This window comes from Thalassophryne amazonica, chromosome 4, assembly GCF_902500255.1.
Source record: "Thalassophryne amazonica chromosome 4, fThaAma1.1, whole genome shotgun sequence".
NCBI lineage: Eukaryota > Metazoa > Chordata > Actinopteri > Batrachoidiformes > Batrachoididae > Thalassophryne > Thalassophryne amazonica.
In genome coordinates this window covers 130,923,077-130,932,753 of record NC_047106.1, presented here as the reverse complement: position 1 = coordinate 130,932,753, position 9,677 = coordinate 130,923,077, and positions in this window count along the sequence as shown.

The window sequence follows — 9,677 nt, the reverse complement described above, 5'->3', positions numbered from 1 at the left end:
GTACCACAACATACCTTCACAGCATGTAACGGTGCCCACCTTATTAGCTAGGTTTTGTCGCTTAGTTCATCTGCAGTTGACTTTGAATTCAGCCAGAAAACAGCTTCAATTCAAAGCTTCGAAACACACTTTGAAGATTCCAATGACTGCTGCATGACTCACACTACAAAGTTTGCTTTGAATTATGTGATGTTGTGTGGCATTAATTTGCTTTCAAATCTTATGAATTGATAACTAGGTTTTGTTGCTTGGTGTGCAATTTGTTTTAATTCAGCCGTAAAACAGCTTCACTTCAAAGCTTCAAAGCATGCTTTAAAGTTTCTAAAGACTGCTACATGACTGGCACGACAATGTTTGTTTTGAATTATGTGATGCTGTGTGACGTTACCTTGCTATATCATGTTAAGAATCGATAACTAGGTTTTGTAGCTGAGTTAGTCTGCAGCGGGCTTTTGTTTTGAATTCAGCCAGCGATCAGCTTCAGTTTCAAAGTTTTGAAGCACACTTTGAAGTTTCCAAAGACTGCTACATAACTAGCACTAACATGTTTGCTTTGAATTATATGAATGTTGTGTGGTGTTACTTTGTTTCTGCTTACAATCACTTTAGAATGATTAAGAGGTTTTACATTGTCATCTGACAGTTAATAATCACATTATTAGTGTGAAGTTCGCTGATCCACAGCAGGATTGTTTTCCACCGGGCGCGGCTCCACCGAGGCCCGAGGCGCCAGCGCAGAGTTATCTGACCATGGGTCCGAAGAAGGCACTGACGGCGGAGGAGGGAGACGATATCAAGAAGTCCCTAGACTTTTTGTCTGAGGAAATCTCTGTTGTTAAAATGCAGCAGAATCCATTATGGAGGCTGGTGGAAGAAGTGAAGGGCTCTCCGGATCCAGATGCCGCAGAAAAGACCGGCGACTGGTGTACCTGGAGAACCGTGTTGCGGAGTTGGAAAGTACACAAGAATGAACAACATTATTATTACAGGAATTCATATTAAACTCGATCCTACGCATGGGTGGTGTCAGAAGACAGCGGAGGGGAGGGCCAGTGAGCAGGAGGCCAGCTCAGTGGAACAACAGGTGGCTGACTTTCTGCAATCTAAAGGTATTCAAATGGACTGTAATAACATTGAGCGTGCCAACCCCTGCCCAGGAGAGAGGATGGAGACAAGCGAGCAGTTAGAATGAGGTTTCAACAGAAAAACATAAAATGGCATTGTTAAAACAGGGAGAGAACTCAAAGGAACAAACGTATTCATCAATGAACATCTACCAAAAGAAACGTAGACATCCGCCAGGAAAACTCGTTTCTTAAAAAAGCAGGAAATAAATTCAACAGACATGGACATCCAACTGCAAAACATTTATCAAATTGAATGGAACACCAGAACAAGCGAAGGGTATGGTAATCAGGAACATCGAGGAACTGGACAAATACGACCAATAATGTTATGAGGACACAAACACATCACAACACCATGACACAGACCAGAGGAAACCTATTCATCCTACTACATCATCTACATCTGGAGACAAGAAGGATATAACTCAAAGGATTGCTGATCATGGAAAAGTAGACTGAGAACATTTAAATACACAGACCACAATGTACTGGACTTGGAGCACGATATAGACCCGGACAATAATTTCTTCTCAAATATCAATGACAGTTGTTGCTATTATACAGATGAACAGTTTAATCGGATCATTAAAACGGATAACAAATTATCAATAACCATTTCAAACAGCAGAAGTCTATATGCAAATTTAACAACATTAAAGAATATTTAAGTCAATTTAAAAAAAATATTTCAACATAATTGCTATATCAGAAACATGGATCAATGAAGATAAAGGAATGGATTTTGAACTGGATGGATATGATTTAACTGTTTAAACAGAAAGAATAAGAGTGGAGGAGGAGTGGCTGTGTATGTGGATAAGAACATGGATTATAAAATAGTAGACAATATGACAACTGTGATTGATAAACTTATTAGAATGTATAACTATTGAAATATGTGAAGAAAAAAAAAGCAAAAAATGTATTAGTAAGCTGTTATATATAGAGCACCAGGATCTAGTATTGAAACATTCACTGACTGTATGGAAAAAAAAATGTTCTCAAAAACTAATCAAAAAAAACTGTGTTCATTTGTGGTGACTTAAATATTGATCTGCTCAATCCAAATAAGCATAAAATAACAGATGAATTATCAATATATTGTACAGTATGAGTTTATATCCATAAATCACCAGGCCAAGCAGAATTACATCCCATAGTGCTACATTAATTGATAATATATTCAGCAATGATATTGAGAATAATACTGTGAGTGGATTATTAATCAATGACATTAGTGATCATCTACCAGTTTTCATCGTTTATAAATAGAAAACCATCGGCGGAATCAGCCAGAGGAGAAAATAAAATACAGGCGAGTGCGGACAGAGGAAAACATGAACACACTAAAGAAGGATTTACAGGAACAAAAACTGGGAAAAGGTATACAGTGAAAGTGATGTTGATAGTGCATATGAAACTTTTTTTCAAATATTTACATCATTATATGATAAAAGTGTCCAATTAAACAAGACTACAGAAAACAAAAAATCCAAGATCGACCATGGATGACGAAAGGGTTACGAAATGCATGTAATAAGAAAAATACATTGTATAGAGAATTCATAAAGACTAAACACTAAAGAGGCAGAAAATAGATATAAGAAATACAAAAATAGATTAACTAATATTATACGGGTATGTAGGAAGGAATTGAAAATACTGAAAATATGGTTGACAGAAACAAATTATCATTAAACTTAAGTAAAACAAAATACATGTTATTTGGCTATTGTAATCAATCAATCAATCAATCAACTTTTTTTCTATATAGCGCCAAATCACAACAAACAGTTGCCCCAAGGCGCTCCATATTGTAAGGCAAGGCCATACAATAATTATGAAAAACCCCAACGGTCAAAACGACCCCCTATGAGCAAGCACTTGGCAACAGTGGGAAGGAAAAACTCCCTTTAGCAGGAAGAAACCTCCAGCAGAACCAGGCTCAGGGAGGGACAGTCTTCTGCTGAGACTGGTTGGGGCTGAGGGAAAAAACCAGGAAAAAGACATGCCGTGAAGGGGGGCAGAGATCGATCACTAATGATTAAATGCAGAGTGATGCATTACGGAGCAAAAAGAGAAAGAAACAGTGCATCATGGGAACCCACCCCACAATCTACGTCTAAAGCAGCATAACCAAGGGATGGTCCAGGGTCACCCGATCCAGCCCTAACTATAAGCCTTAGCGAAAAGGAAAGTTTTAAGCCTAATCTTAAAAGTAGAGAGGGTATCTGTCCTCCCTGATCTGAAATTGGGGAGCTGGTTCCACAGGAGAGGAGCCTGAAAGCTGAGGCTCTGCCTCCCATTCTACTCTTACAAACCCTAGGAACTACAAGTAAGCCCGCAGTCTGAGAGCGAACGCTCTAATGGGGTAATATGGTACTACGATGTCCCTAAGATAAGATGGGACCTGATTATTCAAAACCTTATAAGTAAGAAGAAGAATTTTAAATTCTATTCTAGATTAACAGGAAGCCAATGAAGAGAGGCCAACACGGGTGAGATATGCTCTCTCCTGCTAGTCCCCGTCAGTACTCTAGCTGCAGCATTCTGAACCAACTGAAGGCTTTTTAGGGAATTTTAGGACAACCTGATAATATGAATTACAATAGTCCAGCCTAGAGGAAATAAATGCATGAATTAGTTTTTCAGCATCACTCTGAGACAAGACCTTTCTGATTTTAGAGATATTGCGTAAATGCAAAAAAGGCAGTCCTACATAATTGTTTAATATAGCCTTTGAATGACATATCCTGATCAAAAATGACTCCAAGATTTCTCACAGTATTACTAGAGATCAGCGGAAATGCCATCCAGAGTAACGATCTGGTTAGACACCATGCTTCTAAGATTTGTGGGGGGCCAAGTACAATAACTTCAGTTTTATCTGAGTTTAAAAAAGCAGGAAAGTTAGAGGTCATCCATGTCTTTATGTCTGTAAGACAATCCTGCAGTTTAGCTAATTGGTGGGTATCCTCTGGCTTCATGGATAGATAAAGCTGGGTATCAGCTGCGTAACAATGAAAATTTAAGCAATACCGTCTAATAATACTGCCTAAGGGAAGCATGTATAAAGTGAATAAAATTGGTCCTAGCACAGAACCCTTGTGGAACTCCATAATAACTTAGTCTGTGAAGAAGATTCCCCATTTACATGAACAAACTGTATCTATTAGACAATATGATTCAAAACCACCGCAGCGCAGATGCCTTTAATACCTATGACATGCTCTAATCTCTGTATAAAAATTTTATGGTCAACAGTATCAAAAAGCAAGCACTGAGGGTCCAACAGAACAAGCACAGAGATAAGATCCACTGTCCGAAGCCAGTAAGAAGATCATTTGTAACCTTCACTAATGCTGTTTCTGTACTATGATGAATTCTAAAACCTGACTGAAACTCTTCAAATAGACCATTCCTCTGCAGGTGATCAGTTAACTGTTTTACAACTACCCTCTCAAGAATCTTTGAGAGAAAAGGAAGGTTGGAAATTGGCCTATAATTAGCTAAGATAGCTGGGTCAAGTGATGGCTTTTTAAGTAATGGTTTAATTACTGCCACCTTAAAGGCCTGTGGTACATAACCAACTAACAAAGATAGATTGATCATATTTAAGATTGAAGCATTAAATAATGGTAGGACTTCCTTGAGCAGCCTGGCAGGAATGGGGTCCAATAAACATGCCGATGGTTTGGACAAAGCAACCAATGAAAATAACTCAGACAGAACAACCGGAGAGAAAGAGTCTAACCAAATACCGGCATCACTGAAAGCAGCCAAAGATAACGATACATCTTTGGGATGGTTATGAGTAATTTTTTCTCTAATAGTCAAAATTTTGTTAGCAAAGAAAGTCATGAAGTCATTACTAGTTAAAGTTAATGGAATACTCAGCTCAATAGAGCTCTGACTCTTTGTCAGCCTAGCTACAGTGCTGAAAAGAAACCTGAGGTTATTCTTATTTTCTTCAATTAGTGATGAGTAGAAAGATGTCCTAGCTTTACGGAGGGCTTTTTTATAGAGCAACAAACTCTTTCCAGGCTAAGTGAAGATCTTCTAAGTTAGTGAGACGCCATTTCCTCTCCAACTTACGGGTTATCTGCTTTAAGCTACGAGTTTGTGAGTTATACCATGGAGTCAGACACTTCTGATTTAAAGCTCTCTTTTTCAGAGGAGCTACAGCATCCAAAGTTGTCTTCAAAGAGGATGTAAAACTATTGACGAGATACTCTAACTCCCTTACAGAGTTTAGGTAGCTACTCTGCTCTGTGTTGGTATATGACATTAGAGAACATAACGAAGGAATCATATCCTTAAACCTAGTTACAGCGCTTTCTGAAAGACTTCTAGTGTAATGAAACTTATTCCCCACTGCAGGGTAGTCCATCAGGGTAAATGTAAATGTTATTAAAAAATGATCAGACAGAAGGGAGTTTTCAGGGAATACTGTTAAATCTTCTATTTCCATACCATAAGTCAGAACAAGATCTAAGATATGATTAAAGTGGTGGGTGGACTCATTTACTTTTTGAGCAAAGCCGATAGAGTCTAATAATAGATTAAATGCAGTGTTGAGGCTGTCATTCTCAGCATCTGTGTGGATATTAAAATCGCCCACTATAATTATCTTATCTGAGCTAAGCACTAAGTCAGACAAAAGGTCTGAAAATTCACAGAGAAACTCACAGTAACGACCAGGTGGACGATAGATAATAACAAATAAAACTGGTTTTTGGGACTTCCAATTTGGATGGACAAGACTAAGAGACAAGCTTTCAAATGAATTAAAGCTCTGTCTAGGTTTTTGATTAATTAATAAGCTGGAATGGAAGATTGCTGCTAATCCTCCGCCACGGCCCGTGCTACGAGCATTGTGACAGTTAGTGTGACTCGGGGGTGTTGACTCATTTAAACTAACATATTCATCCTGCTGTAACCAGGTTTCTGTTAGGCAGAATAAATCAATACGTTGATCAATTATTATATCATTTACCAACAGAGACCTAATGTTTAATAGACCACATTTAACTGTTTTAGTCTGTGGTGCAATTGAAGGTGCTATATTATTTTTTCTTTTTGAATTTTTATGCTTAAATAGATTTTTGCTGGTTATTGGTGGTCTGGGAGCAGGCACCGTCTCTACGGGGATGGGGTAATGAGGGGATGGCAGGGGGAGAGAAGCTGCAGAGAGGTGTATAAGACCACAGCTCTGCCTCCTGGTCCCAACGCTGGACAGTCACAGTTTGGAGGATCCAAGAAAATTGGCCAGATTTCTAGAAATGAGAACTGCTCCATCTAAAGTGGGATGGATGCCGTCTCTCCTAACAAGACCAGGTTTTCCCCAGAAGCTTTGCCAATTATCAATGAAGCCCACCTCATTTTTTGGACACCACTCAGACAGACAGCAATTCAAGGAGAACATGCGGCTAAACATGTCACTCCCGGTCCGATTGGGGAGGGGCCCAGAGAAAACAACAGAGTCCGACATTGTTTTTGCAAAGTTACACACCAATTTAATGTTAATTTTAGTGACCTCCGATTGGCGTAACCGAGTGTCATTACTGCCGACGTGAATTACAATCTTACCAAATTTACGCTTAGCCTTAGCCAGCAATTTCAAATGTCCTTCGATGTCGCTTGCTCTGGCCCCCGGAAGACAATTGACTATGGTTGCTGGTGTCGCTAACTTCACATTTCTCAAAACAGAGTCGCCAATAACCAGAGTTTGATCCTCGGCGAGTGTATCGTCGAGTGGGGAAAAACGGTTAGAGATGTGAACGGGTTGACGGTGTACACGGGGCTTCTGTTTAGGGCTACGCTTCCTCCTCACAGTCACCCAGTCAGCCTGCTTTCCCGACTGCCCGGGATCTGCCAGGGGGTAACTAACGGCGGCTAAGCTACCTTGGTCTGCACCGACTACAGGGGCCTGGCTAGCTGTAGAATTTTCCACGGTGCGGAGCCGAGTCTCCAATTCGCCCAGCCTGGCCTCCAAAGCTACGAATAAGCTACACTTATTACAAGTACCGTTACTGCTAAAGGAGGCCGAGGAATAACTAAACATTTCACACCCAGAGCAGAAAAGTGCGGGAGAGACAGGAGAAGCCGCCATGCTAAATCGGTTAAGAGCTAGTAGCTACGCAACCTAGCGGATTCCTAAAAACACACAAAGTGAATAATGTGTAAATAATTTAAAGGTGATTCAGCAGAAGGAGTGCCCCAATCAAGGCACCAAACAGGACATGAAGCAGCACAGGCAACGCACGACAACAGTGCTAAAAGAGAAAAATAAAAAAAAATAAAAACGAAAGCGTTAGCAAGCTAGTTAGCTTGCCAACGCTGATGAAAGTTAGCTGATAAAAGTGCTCCGTCGCGATGTTTCGACCGTTAGAGGTCTTCCTTAGGCGTTGGAGCATAGTAAAAAAGTAAAAATAAAAAACAAAAAGTAAAAAGGTAAAAAAGTAAAAAAGTCTTGAAAAAGACTGTTAATTCAAGTCCAAGCAGCAGGTAGCAGTCTCAGTGTAAACAGTCCCAACAGAGAGCCAAATTCTGATGTGTAGCCAGACATACAGGTATACAGACATACAGGTTCAGTTACAAGTCGAGGGGGTAGATATTGAAAGGGTACATGAAAATAAGTTTCTGGGGTGATAATAGATGATAAGATAAACTGGAAGACTCATATAAAACATATACAAAGTAAACTGTCAAGAAGCATTTCAGTTCTAAACAAAGCGAAACATATCTGGACCACAACTCACTCCGCATTCTTTACTGCTCACTGGTTTTACCATATTTACAGTACTGTGCAGAGGTATGGGGTAATACTTATAAAGGTACAACACAATCACTATCAGTAATGCAGAAAAGAGCTATAAGAATATTCATAATACTGGCTATAGAGATCAGACAAATCCACTATTTTACAATCCAAAATCTTAAAATTCACAGACTTGGTTCATTTTCAAACAGTACAAATCGTGTATAAAGCAATTAACAATTTACTTCCAGCAAATATTAAAAATATGTTTTTTAACAGATCAGGGGATTGCAGTCTGAGGGGGAAATTTAATTTAAAGCATCAGTGGGCACGAAAACATTAAAAGGTTTCTGTATTTCTGTCTGCGGGGTGAGGATGTGGAACAGATTGGGAGTGGGGCTCAAGCAATGTCCAAGCATGAACCAGTTCAAACAGCGGTACAAAAATATGTTTTTTTCTAAGTATAGGGAGGAGGAGGTAATGAGGGTTAGGGTGTTTTTGTTTTTTTGCTTCGGCTTGTAAATATATAGTATTTGTATGTAAGTAGGTATGTGTAGGTGTATATTTATGTTTGTGTATATATATATATAATATATATTGATATCGGTTTAGGTGTGTAGGAATCTATGTGTATATGTGGCAAAGGGTATTACTGGTTGTGGGGAAGAAGGGGTAGGGAAAAATAAGCTGATGCTTCACCCTACCCCTTTTCAGACATGTTGGGTACACAGTAGGAACTTTTTTATTGTTGTCTTCACTGATCTATCTTGTAATTGTTGTATCAAATGTTCGAAATAAACAGTTTTCATTTATTCATACTGTGCTATCTCATGATATGAATCAATAACTAGTTAGTTGGCTTCTTGTTTTGAATTCAACCAGTGAATAGCTTCAATTCAAAGCTTCGAAGCACACTTTGAGGTTTCCAAAGACTGCTACATGACTAGCAATACAATGTTTGTGTTGAATTATGTGATGTTGTGTGGTGTTACTTTGCTGTCTAATCTTATGAATTGATAACAAGGTTTTGTAGCTTATTCTGCAATTTGCTTTAAATTCAGTCAGTGAAATAGCTTCACTTCAAAGCTTCAAAGCATGCTTTGAAGGTTCTAAAGACTGCTACATGATGAACACACTAACGTTTGTGTTGAATTATGTGATGCTGTGTGATGTTCGTAAAAGTACACGGACAAAATGACAAAGTAGCGCAAAGTTGAGGTTTGAACACTGACAGCTGTCAGTACACAATCATTTTTGAAAGTATCACGTCCAGAGTAAGAGGTGAATGAAACTCCTTTTCTGAGCGTGAATGATTTGTCCATAATATTAGAAAAAAACAAACATGAAAAACAATGCTGCATCACTGATGAAAGTTTGATGCTCAAATTAAAACTCATCCATAGACCACAATGATGATTAAAGGTTTCTGACCTTCCATCCTTTCATATGACCGGCGACCCAGCGGGGCAGTGGGCTTTACTCTGACCGACTGAAAGGAAGTCAGATTGAATGAAAACACTGTAATGACGTGTTGTAACACAATGCAGACTGACTCTGACAGGCACTCAATACTCTGACGCTGAGCAAACCAAACTTATTTCTGATTCATTAATTATGCTGCTTTTCTCAATATTTTGAAGGGACAGTGCGTTATCGCCCTCTAGTGACCAGTCATCCCTGAAGCTTATATTTATCAGCAAACATGACAGAAGAACCAGTGCAGAAAAACACAGTTGGGTTTTTTTTTTTTTCAAGGTTGACTTTGGTCAGCATTTTTCCATACGATGGTT